General features: G+C 45.1%; 1 protein-coding gene across 1 annotated transcript in view; it reads right to left on the bottom strand.

Moving 5' to 3' along the window:
* The window catches only part of LOC145358786 (transducin-like enhancer protein 1), a 215,486-nt gene that overhangs the window by 131,058 nt on the left and 59,164 nt on the right, over positions 1-25,264 (bottom strand). The window lies entirely within an intron of this gene.

The raw sequence follows: 25,264 nt of genomic DNA, 5'->3' as shown, positions 1-25,264 counted from the left end.
GACATTCGTGCCCTTTCTAATCCCAACCTCCTGCATCCAGCCCAAAGCCCTGTAGGTTACAGCGCTCAAGGTGCCGATCCCCAGGTACTGTTTAAAAGAGTTTTGGGTCTCTGCCTCTCCCAGCAACCCAGGCAATGAACTCCAGACACTTACCACCTTCTGTGTAAAAAAGTTCTTTCTCATGTCCCCTCTACACTTTCTTCCATCTTGAATCTATGTTCCTTGGTTCTAGAATTCTGGGCACAGAAAACTACTTTATCCTGTTCACTCGATCTCTTTCCCTCAATTTTGTACACCTCAATCTGAGGAAGATGGCACGGAGCGGGGCGACTGCGCCCAGCTTACCCTTTAGTTCTATCTTTTACTCTTGTTCGATGCTTTTGAAAATATACTCTAACTCTTATAAACTCTCTAACAATGCGCTAAGTCAATCTCTTCTGATCTTTCTCTACACCCTAGCTGTGAGTGTAACACTACGTTCTGCACACTCGCCATTCCTTCTCTATGAATGGTGTGCTTTGTCTGTAAAGCGCACAAGAAATAATACTTTTCACCGGATACAAATACATGTGATAGTAATAAATCAAATCAAATCACGGGGCAACATCTACCTATCTACCAACAGACTTCCTTCACCAGCAAAGACAGGAGTTGAACTCCTGAGAAGAGCCTGGTGCTTTTGTTGGCCCAGTCTGTACGTCTAACTTCATTTCAGTCGGAATGTTAAAAATGTTTTCACTTGAGTAGATTTGTAATTAAAATTTTATTTAACTGGTTCCAAGGGCAAGGTATCAAAGGCTGCCAGCGTGCAACTGATGTACAAACAGGTTTAATGGGAGCTAACTAACAGCGAGGAACACTTGAAGCTTATCTCATGCCCCACTAACCCCTTCAGCCATTTCTTTTATTAGACTGGTATATATAAATTATTCAAATCATTATTTATTAAAAGGCAAAGATTAACTGCATGAATTAGGGAGCGTATATTAATTAATGCCTTTCACGCATTCTCCTTAAGCCTAACTTTAACACCACTTACACAATACAGGGTCGTATGGTTTATTAGGGAGCACAAAATGGCGGCTGCAGCAAATGTAATCCCTCGTGGGTATCACAAGTGCAACTGAACAAAGATTAAAAATTAATATAGGCTGTAAATTAAACAAACAAGTTGTTGCTGAGAGGTGTGTGTGTCGGCAGCCATCACGATCAAAATTTTAACAGCGGAGAGACAACGTACGCCCAGAGAAAAAGATGGCAACAGAACCATCAGAACAGAGTTGAGACCAGTGTTCACTTGTGGATAGGGAGGAGTGGGAGAGAGAGGGGAAGGGGTGGGGGAAGGGGTGGGCAGAGAGAGGGGAAGGGGTGGGAGAGAGGGGGAAGGGGTGGGAGAGAGAGGGGAAGGGGTGGGCAGAGAGGGGGGAAGGGGTGGGCAGAGAGGGGGGAAGGGGTGGGCAGAGAGGGGGGAAGGGGTGGGCAGAGAGGGGGAAGGGGTGGGCAGAGAGGGGGGAAGGGGTGGGCAGAGAGGGGGGAAGGGGTGGGCAGAGAGGGGGGAAGGGGTGGGCAGAGAGGGGGGAAGGGGTGGGCAGAGAGGGGGGAAGGGGTGGGCAGAGAGGGGGGAAGGGGTGGGCAGAGAACCGAAAACCTGAATCCAAATGAATGCATCGGTTTACGGTGGGAGGGGAAAGATTTAAAAGGGACCCGAGGGGCAACTTTTTCCACACAGGGGGTAGTGCGTGTATGGAATGAGCTGCCAGAGGAGGTGGTAGAAGGGGTACAATTGCAACATTAAAAAGACATTTGGACAGGTGCTTGGATGGGAAAGGTTTAGAGGGATATGGACCAAATGCAAGCAAATGGGGCTAGTTCGGTTTAGGAAACCTGGCCAGCATGGACAAGTTGGGCCGAAGGGCCTGCTGTATATCTCTGACTCTATGGGGAGGAGTGAGGGAGAGGGGAAGGTGTGGGAGAGAGGAAGGTGTGGGAGAGAGGTGCCTACGAGTAGGATCAGGGGTAAAGAAGTAACTGGGATAGTTGCCCTGAAAGCGTAGAAAGTTAATCAGAGATTTACAAAATGTTGAGAGGTTTTAATAGGGAAATGATTTTCACTGACAGGGAGGGAACATGATGTGGAGATGCTGGCGTTGGACTGGGGTAAACACAGTAACAAATCTCACAACACCAGGTTAAAGTTTATTTGATAGTAAACGCCACAAGTTTTCGGAATGCTGTTCCTTCGTCAGATGAGCACTCACCTGATGAGGGAACGGCTTTCCGAAAGCTAGTGGGTATACTATCAAATAAACTTTTTGGACTTGAACCTGAGGAAGCGAACAGCCAGCAGACACACTGAAAAGAGGTAACCAGCAGAAGAAATTGAGATTAAGAACACAGAAGGATTTTTTCCCCCAAACGTGGCAAATTATGATGTGAAGATGCCGGCGTTGGACTGGGGTGGGCATAGTAAGGAGTCACATAACACCAGGTTAAAGTCCAACAGGTTTATTTGGAATCATGAGCTTTCAGAGTGTTGCTCCTTCATCAGATGAGTGGAGAGTTGGGTTCACAAACATGGCATATACAGACAAATACATAATTGCAACTTTAAAGTCTGTTGTAGGTAAAATGTTAGAATCCGTGATCAAGGAGAAAATAGCAAGGCATCTTGAGGAGAACTGTTTGATAGAGCAGACGCAGCACGGTTTCGTTAAGGGGAAGTCGTGTCTGACGAATTTATTGGAGTTCTATGAGGATGTGTCTAGGGCGGTGGATAGAGGATGCTGGCCTTCATAGCGAGGGGGATTGAATATAGAAGTAGGGAGGTCTTGCTGCAACTGTACAGGGCACTGGTGAGGCCGCAGCTGGAGTACTGTGTGCTGTTTTGGTCGCCGCACTTACGCAAGGATATTTTGGCCTTGGAGGGAGTGCAGAGGAGGTTTACTAGGCTGATACCGGAGTTGAGGGGGTTGAACTATGAGGAGAGGCTGAATAAACTAGGCTTGTACTCGTTAGAGTTTAGAAGAATGAGGGGAGATCTCATTGAGACGTATAAGATGATGAATGGGATGGATAGGATAGAGATGGAGAGACTCTTCCCGCTCAGAAAGGACAGTAGGACTAGAGGGCACGGCCTCAAGATTGGGGGGGGGGGGGGGGGGGGAGGCAGTTTAGAACGGAGTTGAGGAGGAACTTCTTCACTCAAAGGGTGGTGAATCTCTGGAATTCTCTGCCCATTGAAGTGGTGGAGGCTGCCTCGCTAAATATATTTAAGACGCGGGTTGATGGGTTTTTGATAGGCAAGGGGATTAAGGGTAATGGGGAGAGGGCGGGAATGTGGAACTGAGCCACAACAGGTCAGCCATGATCTTATTGAATGGCGGGGCAGGCTCGAAGGGCTAGATGGCCTACTCCTGCTCCTATTTCTTATGTTCTTATGTTCAACTTACAATTGCATCTCTGTCTATATACATTGTGTTTGTGAACCCAGCTCTCCACTCACCTGAGAAAGCAGTGCTCCGAAAGCTCATGATTCCAAACAAACCTATTGGACTTTAACCTGGTGTTCAGAGACTACTTCCTGTAACAAGTTATGATCTGGAATCCAATTGTGACGCTAGTGTACCTTTAAGAAATGTATTTATTTTCTGAAATCATGTTCTCCACAGTTTGGAAGCAGGTTTTTTTTCCACTGTTGCTGAGCTGGCTGCTTAGAAGTCCTTTTATTGCTGCTTTAATGGTTTCAGTAGAGTTTTGTTTATTTTAACTCTGGGCCTCAGGTACTTTCTGCGATTTTTTACGATGCTGAATTGTGGGAGAAATAATGACCGACAGGTCAGGTGACAGGAAGTCTTTCATTTTCAGTTTTGGGTTGCTGGATATCTCAGTTTAGAAGGTGTCTGGACAGCAGACTGAAAAGCACTGTTTCTGTTTTCCTCTTTCCCTAGTGTTGAAAATTTTGCTTGCTAACTGCAAGCATGTCTCATTGCCTTTCTGGCATGAAAATTCTTCTGTTGCTGGTTTGCTGGCTAGTAACTGGAGTCTCTCTCTCTCTCTCTCTCCCCCCTTGGTGTTTTGGAAAGCTATTCTGACTTCCAGCAGGTCTGTGGGTGTGTATCAAGAGGACTGTTGGAAGGTACAAGGCTGGGACGTCAGAGTTTTAATTCTCCAAACAAAGGACTAAGTTCCAGCATCACATGAGCATTCATATTTTCTGTGCTAAACCTGCAGTAAGGGTATGTTTTAGGGAGATTGTTTGCTTGAAACATTTCATACATTTGTCAAGGGTTAAACAATATCACTTTCTTTTCTTGTTTGTAATTGGTAAAATTTATTGCGATATGTTAACTATATTCTTACATATACTTTGTCTGATAAAAGCTCCCTAGTGGGTCATTTGAATCATACCAGAAGTGAAACGTCTCATCCTCATTCTAGCCAAATTCAAACTTGTAATCCAGGCGGACTTCATAAAACACTGTGGAATTTCTGTTCTGAATTATACACAACTTAGGGTTTGAATGGATGGTAGAAGCAGATTCAATAGTTAGGAAACATTTGCAGGGCTATGGGGAAAGAGCTGGGGAGCACATCTAATTGAATAGCTGTTGCAAACAGTTGGCACAGACATAATGCACCAAATGGCCTATGTATAATTTACACTTCCTCTTCCCATATCCCTTTTCACTTCATCCACCTACCTACTCAAATTGTTAATGTTGACAGTGGCTATGCTTCACTAGCTAAAGAAACACACTGAGACGTTGTCTGGTTGTGAAGTTCTTCTTTGTCAACTTGAGGGGTTGCTCCTGGGAGCCTGTACTCCTAAAGTCCCTCTGTTCATCCACAAGAGATGACTGATACTTTCTTAAAAACCCATCACCTTGTTCCTATTTGGCATGTCACTAATCACTTTTTAAAACTCATCTCCCCAGTCTTCTCACTGTCCCTTTGGTCAATTCCTTGGAGGCAAGAGGAACCTGCAATGTACCGTCCTGTTCTGGCATCATCGGAGAACCCTGGCACCCTCCAGCCCTGCACCCAAGTCACTGTTGTGCACAGTGACCAGCGTGGTCTGCTATCTGAACGCATCACAATCATTGCTGAAAAACTGCCCTCAACTCTTACTATCCTTTCCCTTCAATCCAATCTTAATGTAATTTCCTATCCTTCCCCTAACTTTCACCTTCCCTAGGAATCTGCTACGTACTACATTGTCAGATTCTAAAGTTCATGAAAAAATGCAGCTGAGGAAAGACTGGAGAGTCCGGGGGTATTTGCCATGAGATAGAGGGGAGATCTGATTGTGATGTACAAAAATGTGAGGGGCCTGGATAGAAAAATGGGTGTCACAGTGGTTAGCACCTGCTGTTTCACAGCGCCAGGGACTGGGTTCAATTCCAGGCTTGGGCCACTGCCTGTGTGGATTCTGCACATTCTCCCTGTGTCTGCATAGGGTTTGTTCCGGGTGCTCTGGTTTCCCCCCACTGTCCAAAGATGTGCTAAATTGACCCTAGTGTTAGGGGATTAGTGGGGCAAATATGTGGGGCTAGGGGGATAGGGACTGGGTGGGATTATGGTCAGTACAGATTCAGTGGGCCAAATGGCCTCCTTCTCTACTGTAGGAATTCTTCTATGAAAAAGGCTATTCATCTTAGCAGAGGGGTCAGTGACCGGGGAGAGGGGTGGGGGGTAATAGATTTGAAGTGATATGGTAGAGAGATTGGAAGGGAGATGAGAAAACAATGGGTGGGACTTTGCAAACCCATCCCCCACCCCCCTTCACCCCGCAGTGTTTACAGTGGTAGATGCAGCTGGCCATTGGCCATTGATGGGATTTTACAGCCTCACCGATTTAGATGGTGCTTTGCGTTACTCGTCTGTCCCATAGCCAGGGCACCCGCTGTGGGCAGTGGAGGGGATGTTGTTGATGGAGGTGGGCAGAGGGTCTTTGATAAGACTAGACAATCCAGAGGGCTGAAAACTCCTGCCCAATCTTTTCACCCAGAGGGTAACAGGGGTCTCAAAGCCGAGAGGATAATCGAGGCAGAAACATTCAACGCATTTTAAAAGGTGTCTGGACGTGCACCCCACGTGCCATCACCTGATTTTGATTTAATCTATTATTGTCAGACGTATTAGTATACAGTGAAAAGTATTGTTTCTCACACGCTATACAGACAAAACATACCGTTCACAGTGAAGGAAATGAGAGGGTGCAGAATGTAGTGTTACGGTCACAGCTAGGATGTAGAGAGAGATCAACTTAATGAAAGGTAGGTCCATTCAAAAAATCTGATGGCAGCAGGGAAGAAGCTGATTTTGAGTTGGTCGGCACGTGACCTCAGACTTTTGTCCGAGGTTTATGGACCAAGTGCCGGCAAGTGGCATTAAACTGAGCAGCTCATTTCCCAACCAGCACAGACGTGATGGGCTGAGTGGCCTCCTCTGTGTCGTGCCCTTTCTATGATTCTATTTACTGCGTCTCCAATGTCTGTCCCCCTTTCATGAGTTTTCTGACGTTCAAGCCTTTCAAAACAAGCTATTTTCTCTCTTCAATCCAGAGACGTGGTAATTTTATTAAAGTCTCTAACATTTCCCCTGCCACAGTGGCCCGTAATTAGCCTGATCAGCTCCATATCGTCCGTAAACACGGCTACCACATCGATCGTTCTCCAGTCTTCCAGCCCACAGCAGCAAGGACTCCCTGGGGCCTCAGCTATTTCCTCCTCCATCGCAGTCAGTATGCTCGGATGTATCCTGCCAGGTCCTAGCACTTCATTTGCCTTTAGCCCAACAGCTAGTTTTAATTTCAGTTAAATTAGTTAAGCTGCCTTCTGGATTTACACTGATCACAAGTTCAGTGTGGGGGTGAACTAACAGAGTGAATACACTGAGTTATGAACCTGACCCTGGAATGAATAGGGACAAGTTTTACACCTCCTGGCATGGTCTAGACCAGTCTTCAGGCTGAGTCTTGCTACAAGTGCAAATATCACTAGAAATAGTGTTGAGATTAAAGATACAACCGCTTTGGATTCATACAACAATAGTGGTTCAAACACACTGATTAACACTTTGATAAATACTCCCAAATTATTATAGATAGTTTCATTTGCATGTGAAGGAATACTGTTATTTGATTCCAAGCGAGGGCAATTTTATGCTGACCCTTCTGTACTTTTGTTCATCCATAGAATCATACAGAAGAGACCCGCTGGCCCATCGGGTCTGCACCAACACACAAGAAACACCTGAACTCCCACCTAATACCATCTGCCAGCAATTGGCCCGTAGCCCTGAATGCTGCGTGCCAAATGCTCATCCAGGTACTTTTTAAAGGATATGAGGCACCCCACCTCCACCACCCTCCGACAGCGCATTCCAGACCCTCACCACCCTCTGGGTAAAAAGATTTTTCCTCACATCCTCTCTAAATCTCCAGCCCCTCACTAAGGACCTGTGTCCCCTCGAGACTGATCCTTCAACTGAGGGGAACTTGTCCGCTCTGCCCGTGTCCCTCATAAACTTGTACATGTTTTGACTTTTTGGCATTATCCAGGTGGACCATTACAATGCAACAGAAAGCTAGAGCATCAATTTTAAAGAAACTTCTCAAATCACAGACCCACATTTTGTTTGCTGAATGAGGTCTGGCAGTTCAGGTTGGAGACTGTAGCCAACAGTAGGGTACACCATCACACACTGACACATCGGTGGTGTCAAACATTGGTGGCAACTCTCAGGACTGAGACAGAAGGTCGCGTGTTCAATCCCCACTCCAGAATCTCGAGCTCACAATCAAGGAGGACACTAAAAACTTCACTGTCTGGCGTGGTGTCCGATGCTGCCAACTTTTGCCACACAGGTTTTGAGTTGCTGCACAACTGTGGGGGAAAATTAAGAGGGCGTCTCACAGTGTCCTTTGTACATGGAATTAAAGAGAGGCTGTGACTGTTGCCCTCTCAGACGGACACAGAAGATCCCATGGTACAGCCTTGGAAGAGCAAAGCAGTTGTTCATAGTCCAAGAGTTGAGGAGAAACTGCTTCTCCTGAAGCGTTGTGAATCTGTGGAATTCGCTACCCCGGAGTGCGGTGGATGCTGGCACAGTGAGTAAATTTAAATGAAGAGTTCAACAGATTTTTAATTAGCAATGGCTTATGGGGAGAAGGCAGGAAAATGAGGATAGTGGAGCAGGCTCAATGGGCCGAATGGCCTAATTCTGCTCCTGTATCTTACGGACAACCAAATACAGGTCATCTGATCATTAACGGCATCACTATTTTAGAATTCTTCCTGTGCTCAAAGTAGCTCCATGCTTCCAAGATTACAACAGTGTTACACTTCAAAGAAAAGGCAATGTATTTGATTGGTTATAAACTGCTTTGGGATGTCCTGAAAGGGAACTGTGTAAATACAATACAGGCCTTTCTTTCAATTAGGTGCACAGATCGTTGCCTTGAAGTTGAAGATGACACAAAGTTGGGTGGGAGGGTGAGCTGTGAGGAGGATACAGAGATGCTTCAGTGTGATTTGGACAGGCTGAGTGTGTGGGTATCTCCATGGCAGATGCAGTATAATGTGGATAAATATGAGGTTATCCACTTTACCGGCAAAAACAGGAAGGCAGTTTATTATCTGAATGGCTATAGATTAGGAGAGGGGAATGTGCAATGAGACCTGGGTGTCCTCACACACCAGTCACTGAAAGCAAGCAGGCAGGTGCTGCAGGTGGTAAAGGCGGCGAATGGTTTGTTAGCCTTCATCATGAAAGGACTTGTGTACAGAAGCAGGAATGTCTTGATGGAATTATACAGGGCCTTGGTGCGGCCGCACCTGGAATAGTGTGTACAGGTTCAGTCCCCTTATCTGAGGAAGAATGTTCCTGCTATCGAGGGAGTTCAGCAAAGGTTTACCAGACTGATTCCTGGGATGGCAGGACTGATGTACAAGGAGAGATTGAGTCAGTTAGAGATATATTCACTGGAGTTCAGAAGAACTGGAAGGATGTTCCCAATGGTGGGGACATCCAGGATGATGGGTTATAGTCTAAAGGACGCGGGGTAAATTTTTTAGGACAAAGATGAGGAGAAATCTATTCACCCAGAGAGTGGGCCTGTGAAATCCACTACCACACAAAGCAGTTGAGGCCAAAACATTATATGTTTTCAAGAAGAAGTTAGATATGTGTAAGATTCTAACCTTCTGGGCTTTAAACAAAAAGAAAAAGATATGGTTTACACACAGAGATTCAAAATAACAACAGCACATTTATTATAGGAGCTGTTGCCTGTATGAAGTTTATTCAAAGTAAGTAAAGTATTAGTCACAATCAGGCTTACATTAACACTGCAATGAAGCTTCTGTGAAAATCCCCTAGCCACCACACTCTGGGGCCAGTTAGGAGAATTTAGCACAGTCAATCCACCCGACCAGCTCATCTTTCAGATTGTGGGAGGAAACTGGAGCACCCGGAGGAAACTCACACAGGCACAGGGAGAACGTGCAAACTCTGCACAGGCAGTGCCCAAGCTGGAAATCAAACTCGGGTCCCCGGAACTGAGAGGCAGCAGTGCTAAACACCATAGAAAATGAAACTAAAGCAGGAACCTGAGAAACACCCTAATGACATCACCATCAAATCATGTGACCAGCTCTTAAAGCAATCATGTAACCACTCAAATATATAACTCTTCTAGCAAAGGGGTTCAAAAGGATATGGGGATAAGGCAGGATCAGCCATGATCATAACGAATGGTGGAGCAGGTTCGAAGGGCTGAATGGCCTACTCTACTCCTAATTTTTTTATGGTTCTACAAACCCAGACCTTTGAATTTTGAAGAGCGAGCCAATATTTTAATGCTAACTTAACCCGCTTTTTCCCCTCCTGAGACTGGGTCCAATCATAGCACTTACTGGGGGAGGTATGCAGCCTCCAACTGCAGACTCTACTCTTCTGGGAAAGTCAGAGAATCAGGGATACAATCTCCAAACCACATTCCCCATGCATGGAATTCCGTGCCACGATGATGGTGATCCCTACAAGCCAAGATCAGTTAAATATACTGCGGGCACCTGGCACTGATCAGTATCCCACCACTGAACTATTTAACAGCAAACCACTCGAGATGGAATCGATTTGCTTCCTCTAACACATTCCCTTCGCTGCTCGGGTTGCAAGAGAAAGCGGTTCAGTCACCAAGGAACAGCCAACATACAGCGCCAAAGCACTCCAAACAAAATCTAACACCAAGCTAAGGAGACACAAGGATAGGTGACCAAAAGCTTGGTCAAAGAAGCAAGTCTTAAGAAGCAAGAGGAGGAGAGAGCTGGTGTCAATGGACTACTGGAGACACCAGCACCAATACTGCAGAAATTCTAATCAGGAGTACACCAGAATTGAAGGAGGCACAGACAGAAATTTGAGGAGTGCCCGAGGCACATTCCCTTTTCTGGAGCTCACTGCCATCCAGTGAGTTCTAACATTTCCAAAGCCACTTTGAGAAGGTCAGATTTGTGAGGTGAATGGATGAGGGGATAGGGTAGGGGTAGTAGGTTGGTCCAGTTGGCAGTATTATAGTTACCCGGGAGTTAGAACAGGTTTTAATCCTTCTAAGTTTCCTGGGTAACTGTTGTAGTTAGTGATCCATAGAACCGCAGATGCAGAAGGAGGCCATTCAGTCCATCGAGTCTACACTGACCACAATCCCACCCAGGCCCTATTCCCATAACCACATATGTTTACCCTGCTAATCCCCCTGACACCAAGGGGCAATTTAGCATGGCTAATAACTTGCACATCTTTGGACCGTGGGAGCAAACTGGAGCACCCAGAAGAAACCCACACAGACATGGGCAGAATGTGCAAACTCCACACAGACAGTGACCCAAGCCAGGAATTGAAGTCAGGTCCCTGGTGCTGTGAGGCAACAGTGCTAATCACTGTGCCACCTCATCTAAGTCGCAACCATGGTGGTACAGTCTTTGGCAGAGGGATACTGGAAATCAGAATCTTTTTTGCCAATATCGTATCCAATACAGTGCAAGGGTTCTAACACAGTGCTGCATCCACAGAGCTTTCCCAGAAACAGCTCAGCTTCCACTGACACAATATTTTCTCTTCTGAAGGTCTATGATCCATTTTGACAATATGATTTATTACAAGACGGGGAAAAGGAAAAAGTCGAGTCTTTTTTGTGCAAGAAAAAGATGCAATTTGGGTTTCATCACCCACTGAGAGAACAAGAGCCTTCTGCTTTTTTGTTTAACTTGCCCCTTTGTGCATCTGCTTGAGGATAAAATAAATACAGCCCATACAAAACAGGTTTTAACCAGAATCAGATGCTCTTCAAACCAGTTCCTTCTGTTTAGGAGGCCACAAAGAGAACAAGCTCAAACGCCAGGGGTGCCCCACGGAAACACATCCAGTGCCTGGCAGCACGGTCTCATTAGCGTGTGTGTGGAATGGAACAAGAAACATACAATCGCACATCACTCTGAGCCGACCCACCAGAGACTAACGGAGAATGCCGTTCTGTGAGCCTCACCCGTCCCAATTTCGGGACGAAATGTTTGAGAGGGGGTGAGTGTGTATGTTAGCATGCGCAGGAGAGGGGTGACGAGTGTGGGTGCTCGTGTGCACTATATAAAGAGTAGGTTGAGTGCTTAGGTGCATGAGAGAAAAGGGGAGTGTGTGCACATGTGTGTATGAGAGAAGAGTGTACACGTGTGTGTGTACCCTTTGGCCCGTCAAATCTGTGCCGACCACAATCTCACCCAAGCCCTACTCCCGTAACCCGACACATTTACTCTGCTAATCCCGCTGACACTAAGGGGTAATTTAGCATGGCCAATCAACCTAATCAGCACATCTTTGGACTACAGGAGGAAACTGGAGCATCCAGAGAAAACCCATCCAGATATGGGGAGAATGTGCGGGTGCCACACAGTCACTTTCTGAATTGAATTTGTGAGCAAAAGTTCAGCATCACTCCTCACATTATAAATGAGGAAAAAGGCAAGACTTGGGAAAACTTGTGGAATAACTAGAACATTTTAGTTATAACAAAGGAACACATAAAACACAAATATCTTTTAAACTTTGTGTGTTTGTAGCTATTGTGCAATAATACATTTGTGTAGTTTCATTCTTCAATATAATCAGAATGTTTCTTAGGGGTCACCAGTGCTCTGGGGAGGTCAGAAGGGTTCCTGTGGCTGGAAAAGTTTGGGAAACACTGACGTAGATGATGATGTATAATTGATATCAGTCAGTCAGTCTTGTGTTACAGCAGCGAGAGAGTCAGAGAGAGAAAGAGGAATTGGAAACACGCCTGGAAGTAACACATCATAATCCTTGGCTGGATCCCAGTCCGTGGGAGGTGATCTGGTTTGGGACCAATAATGTTTTCTTTAAAGTAGATTAAGTTTGAGATTCAAGATGTTTACTGAATGAATAAATCCACAAGATTCCAAGGGTTTGGAAAGGACAATAGCAAATTTTGCTCTACAGATTCAGAAAGATAAAACAATTTACAAACTACCTTACACTCCAACACTCAGATGTGTACCCAAGGCAGCAAATAGCTTCAGCTATCAGGCTGCTGGACAAGCTGGAGGTAACAAGCCTGTCTCCTCATCAGGAATTCTCCCTTTCCTGCAACCTCCATCTCTTGAGGATAGCTTCACATATAACAGCTGTCTTCCTGTGGTGACCCTTCACTCACAAGCAACTGTTGTCGGGTGGGGAGGGACTGGAGTTTCTCCTTTCCTCCCTCAAATGGGGCTCCTCTCATTTGGACACCTCAGCACAAAGCTTGCTAGCGATGGGCCACAGTCTCCAGATTGTTAAACCTAATCGCTGCCTCAGTTCCAAGCTTCAACCTTCATACAGGGGCAGCATGTGGCACAGTGATCAGCACTGCTGCCTCACAATGCCAGGCACCCGGGTTCAATTCCCAGCTTGGGTTGCTGTCTGTGCAGTCTACATATTCTCTCCGTGTCTGTGTAGCTTTCCTCCAGATGCTACAGTTTCCTCCCACACACCGCAGGGTTAGGTGGATTGGTCAAGCTCAACTGCTCTAGTGTTAGGAGGACTCACTAGGGTAAACGCATGAGGTTATGGGGATAGGGCTAGGATGGGATTGTAGTTGGTACAGACTCAATGGGCTGAATAGCCTCCTTCTGCATTGTTTGAATTCCATGATTCTTTGCTCTCATATGCTGAATGAAAGAGCTCCAAAACAATTTGAACTTGTCTGTTTTCTTTCAGATCCCGTTAGGTCTCATACATCTCCGATTTTCTTTCTCACAATTGAACAGAAGTTCCTGAGTTGGAAAACTGAGGGTCTTGGATGCTGAGTTTCTGAGTCATTTTGGTTCAATTGTTATTGCAAACCTAGCGGCTTTCACTGACCTTTTCACCCAAGGAAGTGAAGGAATACCAATTCAATGCTCTATTTTTTTTTAATTTGTTTATGGAATGCGGGCACTGCTGGCTCAGCCAGTACTCATTACCTATCCCTAATTACTCTTCAGGTGGCAGTTAAGAGTCAACAACATTGTGTTCTGTAGAGATTCTATGAATGCAAAGAGGCCATTTGGCCCATCAAGCTTACAGCAGCCACAATCCCACCATAATCCTCACAACCCCACGTATTTATCCTGCTGATTCCCCGACACTGTAATTCAGCCTGGCTAATCAACCTAACCTGCACATTTTTTTGGAGGTGGCACAGTGGTTAGCATTGCTGCCTCACGGCGCCAGAGGCCCAGGTTTAATTCCGGCCTTGGGTGACAGTCTGTGTGGAGTTTGCATGTTCTCCCCGTGGATTTTCTGTGGGCCCTCCAGTTTCCTCTCACAATCCCAAGATGTGCAGGTTAGATGGATCAGTCATGGTAAATGTCTGGGGTTACGGGAATAGTGCAGGTGAGAGGGTCTGGGTAAGAGACTCTGTCAGAGAGTTGGTGCAGACGCAATGGGCAGATATCCTGTTCCGCAGTGTGGGGATTCTGTATAAAAAAAAAAGCCCGCCAGTTCTAACACAGCACTTTCAGCTACAGAAATGTGAAGTGGTCTTTTCTCATTTCAGCAATCAGTTCACCAGCAATCTCACTCTAGAGAAGGCTGGAGGAAAACACAAAAACGATGATAGGATTTACTCTCTCTAATACACTGCACTCTCCAAGAGACAACTCCACTTCCACATGAACCCTTTCCACTCGCCATTCCTTTGAACAAAGTGCTCTATTAGGAAAGTAAATGCAAACATAAAGATTCCAATAAAGAGTACACAGTACTTTGCCTTGGAAATGAGAAATGCACCACAGTACATTCGTATAGTGGACTTGGTCTTGTCTCAGCAAGTAAGCCAAACAAACGGAGCCTGACAGGCCCCAAACATGGCAACACACATTTATTTTTCTTTTGTCTGAATAAGCAAACAGATAATCGTGTCTGGAAAAGCAGCCTCAACACACGACCTTTTGTCCAACTCCAGACTTTCAATCTCCTGCCCTACCTTTTCTGAGCACTCGTGTCTTTCAAGCTCTCCACCCCCTCTGGCCTTTTACAAACATCTTACCCATTATCTTGTGGACAATACAAGGTAAAGGAAGGAGATGGGAGGCAGGGGGGAGTGAGGAAGAGAGAAACAGAAAACGAGTATTCTTAAACATGTGTCATGTACAAGGTCCCCGCTCTGGTCTGTATGCAAGCAGTAGCATTCTCTATCTCGGCCAGAGAAACATTACTCACAATATACAAAAACTAACCCACTGCCGCTCTCCCCCCACTCCCCGCCAGAAAGGTTTTATGGCTGCACGTAAACGGATCCAAGAAACATTCAAAATTCCCAAAAGATGCAGTTAAGTCACATAATCGCTCCAGCATTCTTTACAGTTAAAGTTGCCAATTTACAGTATTCGTTACTGCCAATGCTAAGTATCCATTCCTAAGTGAATTTCCAGCTCGTGTTAGAGAAAGCCAACAGGACAGTAGCATTTTTCCCTCAGAGAACCACAATGAATAACTATAAACCGATACTACTGTCCAAAATCTGGTTGGGAAAAAAGTGGAAGAGACCAATTTCGCTGAATACTGGTCTCAAGTGCATGCAAACCATCCAGGAATTCAGAAAAAAGTGGTAGGCAGAATAAAAATAGTGAGCCAATTTTTTTTAAAATGGAGTGTTAAAACAAGATATATCCTCTTCTGGGAACACCTGGAATGGGGAGGAGCTGCTGGTCAGCCTATTGCAGGGTGAACAAATAGAACTCACTCAACACATTTCGTAAAAATGATTTATGGCCAATTATTTACAAGCACAGGGGAATTTGACAACAATTTGTGACCCCTCAGTACTGAAGCAGTCCATATCCAAATGCAGCAAGACCTGGACAATATCCAGGCCCGGACTGACCAGTGGCAAGCAACATTCTAGTCACCCAAAAGCCTGGCAATGACTGTCTCCAAGGAGAGAGGATCCAACCATCACCCCTTGATACTCAACAGCACTATCACTGTTGAATCTATCAACATCTTGGTGGTAACCATTGATCAGAAGCTGAACTAGGCTAGCTATATAAACACGGTGGTGACCAGAGTAGGTCAATGGCTGGGAATTCTGCAGCAAGCAACTCCCCAAAGCCTGTCCACCATCTACAAAGTACAAGTTAGGAGTGTAATGGAATACACTCCACTTGCCTGGATGAGTGCAGTTCCAACAACACTCCAGGATACGCTGCAGGAACTCACCAAGGTTCCTTCTCTACAAATTCCAAACCCACAACCACTACCATCTAGAAGGACAAGGAGAACAAATTCCTGGGAACCAGCCGGAGGTTACCCTCCAAGCCACTCACCATCCTGAATTGGAAATATAATCACCCTTCCTTCACTGTCACTGGGTCAAAATTTTAGAATTCCCTCCCTAACAGCAGTGTAGGTGTACCTACACCATATGGACTGCAGTGGTTCAAGACGGCAACTCACCACCACCTTCTGAAGGGGAACTCAGAAAGGATAGTAGGACTAGGGGGCACAGCCTCAAGATAAAGGGGGGGCGGTTTAGAACGGAGTTGAGGAGGAACTTCTTCACTCAAAGGGTGGTGAATCTCTGGAATTCTCTGCCCGTTGAGGTGGTGGAGGCTGCCTCGCTAAATATTTTTAAGACGCGGGTTGATGGGTTTTTGATAAGCGAGGGGATTAAGGGTTATGGGGAGAGGGCGGGAATGTGGAACTGAGCCACGACAGATCAGCCATGATCTTATTGAATGGCGGGGCAGGCTCGAAGAGCCAGATGGCCTACTCCTGCTCCTATTTCTTATGTTCTTAACTAGGGAAAGGGCAATAAATACCTGGCCCAGCCAGGTGAACCTGTCGTAAACCTCACTGACATGACGTTATGTTGGGGGGGGGGGTCCTGTTATTGATGTTGAAATTTATTAAAATACAAAATAAAGGTTCTTGCCCCATTCCGTCACTGGTGAGGGGTGGGTAAAATGACGGAATGCGGTTTCTCTGGAGAGAACTGCCTTTCCCATTCTCTCCAGCAGCAAACACAGGCTGAACATCACCCCCATCGTCTATGTGCTGAAGTCCAGGAGTGAGACCGGCACAGTGCTTAGCATTGCTGCCTCATAGCACCAGGGACCCGGGTTTGTGTAATAAGTCTTCAGAGGCAGAAGTCTTTTCACCAAAATCCCTTTATTTACAAACTCAGTGTGTTCACAGTCAGCATCTACACCCGAGTAAGCCAGAGGAACTGACACTCCTTGAGAAATATAAGGCAAAAGACCCCCTGATTGGCCCATCAAAAGGCCCCTTAATCAGTGAGTTCATTCTCAAATCGGCCAACCTCAATGGCCTGACTGAAGTCATTACAATTCAATTCCTGGCTTGGATCATTGTCTATGTGGAGTTTACACATTTTCCACATGCCTATATGGGTTTCCTTCCACAAGTTGTGTGGGTTAAGTTGATTGGCCATGCTAAATTGCCTCTTAGAGTCCCGGGATGTGTAGGTTAGTGGGATTTGTAGGGTCAATATGTGGCGTTAAGGGGATAAGGCCAAGGTGGGATCGCTGTCAGTGCAGGCTCAATGGGTTGAATAGCCTCCTTCTACACTGTAGTGATTCTGCAATTTGAAACCCCAGCCTTGGTTAGGAGTCTCTGGTTCCACGGAGGCATAACTAACACGAGGAACACACCACTGTGGAAGATGATTTAAAAAAATCTTGCTGGGGTGGGGTGGGAGTGGAGGAACAGCAATAAATGATTCATTGCTGTGTACTTACCTTGGGTGAAACTTCTGGTGGTATGAAAAATGTTTTTTTTAAGAAAACGCTTTGGTTGCTCATTTCGCAGCACCTGTATTCTGCTGGAGATTTGCCAGTCACATATCCTGTACCTACCTGCAAACGATGAGGTCAATGCTAGGCCAGCTTTTACACTTGAATAAAAAGGTTTCGCTGCTAAAATAAACTCTTCCCCCGAATCCTCAAAACAGTCATCGCAGGAAAGTCCAAAGCACTTTGGCTCCACACGGTGCTTTTCCAAAATTACAAACGTGCTCTTATATCTTGCAAAAGGAAGTGAGGTTAAAAATAGTGCACAGGTGTAATCCTTCCAGTAATGATGTTGTGAACGAAAAATAAAGAGTGCAGGTTTCACTGCCTCAACATGCAGTGCAAGTTACAAAAACACACAATTAATTTTGAAACCAAGTCCACTGAGCTATGCCGAAAATTAAATGAGGAAGGTTGTGCATTGAGCTTACTTCCCCCTTCATCACCCCCCCCGCCCCCATTTCCAACCCACACTTAACTACATGTCGGTCTCCCTGGTGGTCACGCAAGCAAATTGTGCGAGTGATTACCGCAATGAAAATTAATTTGCATATTCAAAAACATATGTTGCGCACAAACTTCAACAAAGGCATTTGGGTGGCATCCTCTCGTTCAAAAGAGAACAGCATGCTGGCACGCACTGCTGCCTCACAGCACCAGGAACCTGGGTTCAATTCCCGGGTTGGGTCACTGACTGTGCGATGTCTGCACGTTCTCCCCATGCCTGCGTGGGTGTCCTCCAGGTGCTCCGATTTCTTCCCATAATCTGAAAGACTTTGATTTGATTTGATTTATTATTGTCACATGTATTAACAGAGAAAAATATTGTTTCTTGTGCGCTATACAGATAAAGCATACTGCTCATAGAGAAGGAAACGAGAGAGTGCAGAATGTAGTGTTACATTCATAGCTAGGGTGTAGAAAAAGATCAAGTTAATGCAAGGTAAGTCCATTTAAAAGTCTGACAGCAACAAGGAAAAGGTTTGATGGCACCAGGGAAGAAGCTGTTCTGGAGTTGGCTGGTGCGTGACCTCAGACTTTTAAATCTTTTTCCCGATGGCAGAGAGAATGTCCGGGGTGTGTGGGGACCTTAATTATGCTGGCTGCTTTGCTGAGACAGTGGGAAGTGTAGACAGAGTCAATGGATAGAAGGCTGATTTGTCTGATGGATTGGGCTACATTGACAACCTTTTGTAGTTCCTTGCAGTCTTGAGCAGAGCAGGAGCCCACACCAAACTGTGATACAACCAGAAAGAATGCATCTGTAATAGCTGGTGAGAATTGTAGCTGACATGCCAAATTTCCTTCATCTTCTGAGAAAGCAGAGGCATTGGTGGGCTTTCTTAATTATAATGTCAGCATGGGGGGGAGCAGGACAGGTTGTTGGTGATCTGGACACCTAAAAACTTGAAGTTCTCAATCCTTTCTACTTCGTCCCCATTGATGTAGACAGGGGCACAAAAGATGTGCTGGTTAGGGTGCATTGGCCGTGCTAAATTCTCCCTCAGTGTACCCGAACAGGCACCAGAGTGTGGTGACATGGAGATTTTCACAGTAACTTCACTACAGTGTTAATGTAAACCTACTTATGACACTAATAAATAAACTTAAAACTTAGGTCCTTGTTTAGAAGGTTGTGGATTCAATCCGCCTCCACAAACCTTTGTTTGTAACCTATCTCGTGTGCATTACTAAATAGGGACTGTCAGAGAGGCTGGTGTTCTCTGGCCTTCCAGCTGCGTGTTTCTCAGTGGTGGGAAGTGACGTACCATTCACTGGTGGTGAATAGTCTGGTCCCCCTGCTGTCAATGGGATTTCCCATTGAAGCCACATTGCCAGGAAACCCACAGGCAGGAGATGCAATCCTGGCGAGACCAGGAAATCCTGCCAACCTGAATGGCTAGAGAATCCTTCCCACCATCTTTCAAATGAGACATTAAACCTAAGACCCTCTTATTATAAATAAGAGGAAAGGAGTTATCTCCGGTGTCTTGATCAATAATGTATCCATCCACCAACATGGCTAAAACAGATTATTGTTCATTATTCCACTGCTATTCATAGGAGTTTGCTGCAGGCAAATTAGCTGCTGCGTTTCCTACAATGGTCACACTCCAAAAAAGTGCTTAATTGGCTGGAAGGTTCTTTGGGATGTCCTGAAGTCATTAAAAGATGTCATGTAATAAAGAAACATATGGAGACAGAAGTTGGCCATTTGGCCCATTGGGTTCACGGCTGATCTAATATGAGAATTCTTAATTCCGTTTTCCTGCCTTATCCCCATAGCCCTCGATTCTCTTGCTGATTTAAAAATCTGCCCATCTCAACCTTGAACACATTTAATGACCTCTACAGCTCTCTGTGGTAAAGAATTCCACAGATTCATTACCCTCGGAGAGAAGGGATTCCTCCTCATCTCTGTGTCATATGGGCTCAATAAAGTCACCTCTCATTCTTCCAAATTCCACTGAGTACAGGCCCAACTTACTCAACCTGTCCTCATGACAGGATCCCTCTGTACTCAGGATCAACCTAGTGAACCTTCTCTGGACTGTCTCTATTGCCACTATATACTTCCTTAGATAAGGAAACCAAAATGGTTCACAGTATTCCAGGTGTGGTCTAACTAGTGCCTTGTATAGCTTTCACGAGACTTCCCTATTTATATATTCCATTCCCTCTGAAATGAAGGCCAGTCTTCCATTTGCATTTCCCTATTACCTGAACTTGCATGCCAGTTTTTTTGAGATTTATGCACAAGGGCTCCCAAACCCCTCTGTGCTGCAGTTCTCTATTTACATAATATTTGGCTCCTTTATTCTTCCTACCAAAGTGCATATCTTCACATTCTCTTACATTATATTCCTTTGAACAAGTTTTTGCCCAGTCACTTAACTTGTCTACGTCACTCTGGAGACTGCGTCATTCTCACCACATGTCTTCCCACCTATTTTTCTGTCATCTGCAAACTTGACAGTAGTACATTTGCTTCCCTTATCCAAGCCACATGTACTGTAAATAATTGTGACCTTAGCACTAATCTCTGCTGCACTCCACTGGTTACAGTTCGTCATCCTGAAAATTCCCCTCTTATCCCAACTCTGTCTTCTATTAGTCAGCCAATCTTCTATCTATGCTAATATACTGTCCACAACATCATGGACTCTTCAAGTAGCTTTAATTGAGGTACCTTGTCAAACTCCTTTTGGAAATTCAAGTATATATCTACTGGCTGCCTTTATCCTGCTCATTACCGCCTCAAAGAATTCTAATAAATTTGTTAAGCATGATTTTCCCTTCATGAATCCATGCTGATTTTGCTTGGTTATATTATGTATTTCTAAATGCTCTGTTATAACATCCTTTATAATGGACTCTGTAACATTTTCGCAATGACAGATGTTAAGCTAACTGGTTTACAGTTTGTGTTTTGGTCTCCCTCCTTTTTTGAATATTTTTGAACATTGGCAGATTTCCAATCCACTGAGACACTTCCAGAATTTAAGGATTCTTGGAAAATTACTACGTGCATCCACTGTGTCTGTAACCACTTCCTTTAATATCCGAGGATGCAACTCACCAGGACCAGGGCAATTATTGGCTTTTAACTCCATGAGCTTCCCTAGTTTTTTTTTGAGTGATAATTACCATTCGCCCATCGTGCCCATGATATCCCTTTCAGAGATCTATTCAATTATATGATCAGATTTGCTGATCTCCTGACTTCTATGTTCACTTTTCACATTAAAAATAAGGATCACAATCTGGGGATTCCATGGTCAAAAGCATCCAAGTGCAATTCTGAATAGTATGCTGAATAGAATTAAACTTTCATCCCTCCCTACATCACCACTCTCACCATGTAGAATCCCTCCGTTGCAGTACAAGGGATTGCCAGGCAAAGACAGGAATACAGGGCGAAGGAACGCAAGGCCTGCGCAAGGATATTTTGGCCCTGGAGGGAGTGCAGAGGAGGTTTACTAGGCTGATACCGGAGTTGAGGGGATTGAGCTATGAGGAGAGGCTGAATAAACTAGGCTTGTACTCGTTAGAGTTTAGAAGAATGAGGGGAGATCTCATTGAGACGTATAAGATGATGAATGGGATGGATAGGATAGAGGTGGAGAGACTCTTCCCGCTCAAAAAAGACAGTAGGACTAGGGGGCACAGCCTCAAGATAAAGGGGAGGCGGTTTAGAACGGAGTTGAGGAGGAACTTCTTCACTCAAAGGGTGGTGAATCTCTGGAATTCTCTGCCCGTTGAAGTGGTGGAGGCTGCCTCGCTAAATATTTTTAAGAAGCGGGTTGATGGGTTCTTGATAAGAGAGGGGATTAAGGGTTATGGGGAGAGGGCGGGAAAGTGGAACTGAGCCACAACAGATCAGCCATGATCTTATTGAATGGCGGGGCAGGCTCGAAGGGCTAGATGGCCTACTCCTGCTCCTATTTCTTATGTTCTTATGAAATAGTTTAAGGCAGGAATTCTTCCTTGTGGTTTTGGTAAGGCACAGAACAATTCAGAACTGGTGTCAGATCACTGAGCTGAATCATGTTTTCATCACTAACCATTTATATAAATTGAGACTGTTAACCCATACCCTGCTAACGTGCAATCGAATAGAGCTGCCTGCAGCTGGTTCAAGAGACAGAACTAGTTGAAAGCGGCTTTGAACCCAGGCCACTTGATTTTGCAGCACAGTAGCAGAGCGGTTAGCACTGCTGTCTCACAATGCCAGGGACCCAGGTTCGATTCCTGGCTTGGGTCACTGTTTGTGCAAAGTCTGCACATTCTCCCAGTGTCTGCATGGGTTTCCTTCAGGTGCCCCAGTTTCCTCCCACAATCAGAAAGCTGTGCTGGTTAGGTGCATCAGCCATGCCAAATTCTCCTTCAGTGTACGAAACAGGTGCCGGATTGTGGTAGAAGGGGATTTTCACAATAACTTCATTGCAGTGTTAATGCAAGTCTGTGACCAATAAATAAACTTAAAACAAAGTGCCACCAAAAATAAAAAGAAACTGGCCCAGCAGCAAAACAAAAGTTTGTTTTCTTCACCACCCCCCCCTTCCCTCACAAATGAACAATTTTAAACATTGGTCCCTCAACAACTCAATGCTCAAGAGTGGGACAACTTCCAGCGTCTGGACAATGGAAAACCATCAGATAATTTGGCTATTGGGTGCAGGGAGTGGTGCCAGCAACCAAGGGTGCAGCTTTCCTCTACAATAGGTCAGAGGAGACATCACTACCTCTACGGACAGCTAACAGAATTAATTAACTCAATACAGACAAGGGAAGTGTCTATTTAAAGGCTCGATTCCAACCATAAATGTCAAGATAGAAACCAGCATCTTCAAAACAACAGAACTGTACCTCCAAAGTGCTTTGGTACCTCAAAGATGGTTGTGGTTTTTAATCTATGAGATGGGAAAACAGATTTTGAGAGGCTGTAGATCCATCTTAGTCTTTCTCCACTTGTATATCAAGTATATAAAAAGTTCTGCATGGCAAAATTATGCTTCCTTCAAATTATGAATTTTACAATTGATTTACAGGCATTCATATGAACAAACTACAGTGAGGCTGTGGTTAGCACTGCTGCCTCACAATACCAGGGTTCTGGGTTTGATTCCAGTCTTAGGTGACTTATGGTGCAGTTGTACAGGACACTGGTGAGGCTGCACCTGGAGTACTGTGTTCAGTTTTGGTCACCTTGCTTTAGGAAAGATATTATTAAACTGGAGAGAGTGCAGAAAAGATTTACAAGGATGTTGCCAGGACTCAAGGGACTGAGTTATAGGGGGAGATTGGACAAGTTAGGACTTTTTTGTTTGGAGGGTGGGAGACTGAGGGATGAGCTTATAGAGGTGTATAAGATCATGAGAGAAATGGATAGAGTGAATGCACTCAGCCTCTTTTCCAGGGTTGGGGAAATCAGGAACTTGAGGGTATACGTTTAAGCTAAGAGGGGAAAGAATTAACGGAAATTTGAGGAATTTTTTTTTAAACACACTTGTGGAATGAGCTGCCTGAGGAAGTGGTTGGGGCAGGGACACTGACAACATTTAAAAGGCATTTGGACAGAAACATGGATAGGAAAGGTTTAGAGGGATCTGGGCCAAATGCAGGTAAATAAGGTTAGTCTAGATGGGCGTTTTGGTCAGCGTGGACCTAAAGGACCTGTCTCCAAATTACAGATTCTCTGACTGTCTGTGTGGAGATTGCACGTTCTCCCCATGTCTGCGTGGGTTTCCTCTGGGTGCTCCAGTTTCCTCCTACAGTCCAAAAGATGTATAGGTTAGGTGGATTGGCCATGCTAAATTGTTCATTTGGTATCCCAAGATGTGTAGGTTAGGTGGATTAGCGATGGTAAATGAGCAGGATAACAGATTGGGCACAGGAGTGGGCATGGGTTAAATGCTGAGATTTGGTGTAGTTCAATGGGCTGAATGGCCTCTTTTTGCACCATAGGGATTCTATGGTTCAAAGATGTACGCCCTCTCATTATTGCAATGTTAGCTTCATCTCAGGGAGGGTATCCCACAGTGTTTACATCACTGCAGTATCAACTGAGCAGGAAGGTCAAAGGCATTTTCTAAAAATTCATTCGTGGGATGTGGGTGTCACTGGCTGGATGAATATTTATTGCCCTTGATCTGTGTGGCTTGCTGGGCCATTTCAGAGAACATTTAAATGACAACCACACTACTTGGATCTGGAGTCACATACAGGTCAGATCAGATAAAGACTGTAGATTTTCTTCCGTACAAGGACATCAGTAAAGCAGATTTTTTTTAAAATGACATTCAACAATGGTTTTATGGTCATCATTAAATTAATTACTTCCAGATCTTTACTGATTTCAAATTTTACCATCTGCTGTGGTGGGATTCGAATCCAGGTCCCCACAACATTATCCTGGGTCACTGGGTTGATGTATTAAACTCCTTTTGGGCCTGGAAGAGCATGAGTTTTCATCCGCCTGGAACCTTTGTGCTTCCTTGGCCCCAACCTCCCTCCACTGTTGAAACGTTCCAATGCAACCCACTCATTGTCTACATTCCTCCCAGTGCTAGTCACAGGCCTATAGGAATGAAGCCTGGCCTTGGCCTTCCGATAGCAAATTTCCACTTCTTGGTCAGCCAGTGAATGTGGCCAACATTAACAAACCCCAGCCGTTGAAATCGACAGGGCCGTTACATCCTGAACATACAGACACCCTTGTTCACTGTTCCCACTCCCTTTTTAAAATCTGGGGCCACAGTTTTGAAGAGAGAGGGAGATAAACATGTGAGACAAAGGCGGTGGTAGAAGTAGAAAATGCTTTGGAACACATTTGTTAGCTTTCTTTCAAAGAACAAAGAAAATTACAGCACAGGAACAGGCCCTTCGGCCCTCCAAGCCTGCACCGATCATGCTGCCCGACTGAAGTAAAACCCTCTACCCTTCCGGGGACCATATCCCTCTATTCCCATCCTATTCATGTATGTGTCAAGATGCCCCTGAAAAACCCCTACCATATCTGCCCCCGGCAACGCGTTCCAGGCATGCACCACTCTGTAACAGATCTGCCTCGTACATCTCCTTTAAAGCTTGCCCCTCACACCTTAAAACTACGCCCCCTAGTAATTCACTTTTCCGCCCTGGGAAAAAGCTTCTGATTATCCACTCCGTCCATGCCTCATAATCTTTTAGACTTTTATTAGGAAAAATTCAGGAAATAATAATTTGAGATGTAGACAAGTAATTTGAGGCATGGTACACACCAAGTTGACTTTGGATCAGCAATTCTCAAAGTTTTTCATCATTGGGGGTTTCATCGAATCCCTATAGTACAGTCGGAGGCTATTCAGCCCATCAAGTCTGCAACGACTCGATGACAAGAGTATTTTACCAAGGTCCTCTACTCTACCCTATCC

Source organism: Carcharhinus amblyrhynchos, chromosome 26 (assembly GCF_965287045.1).
Source record: "Carcharhinus amblyrhynchos chromosome 26, sCarAmb.v2.hapA, whole genome shotgun sequence".
Taxonomy (NCBI): domain Eukaryota; kingdom Metazoa; phylum Chordata; class Chondrichthyes; order Carcharhiniformes; family Carcharhinidae; genus Carcharhinus; species Carcharhinus amblyrhynchos.
This window is presented reverse-complemented; position numbering and strand designations above follow the sequence as displayed.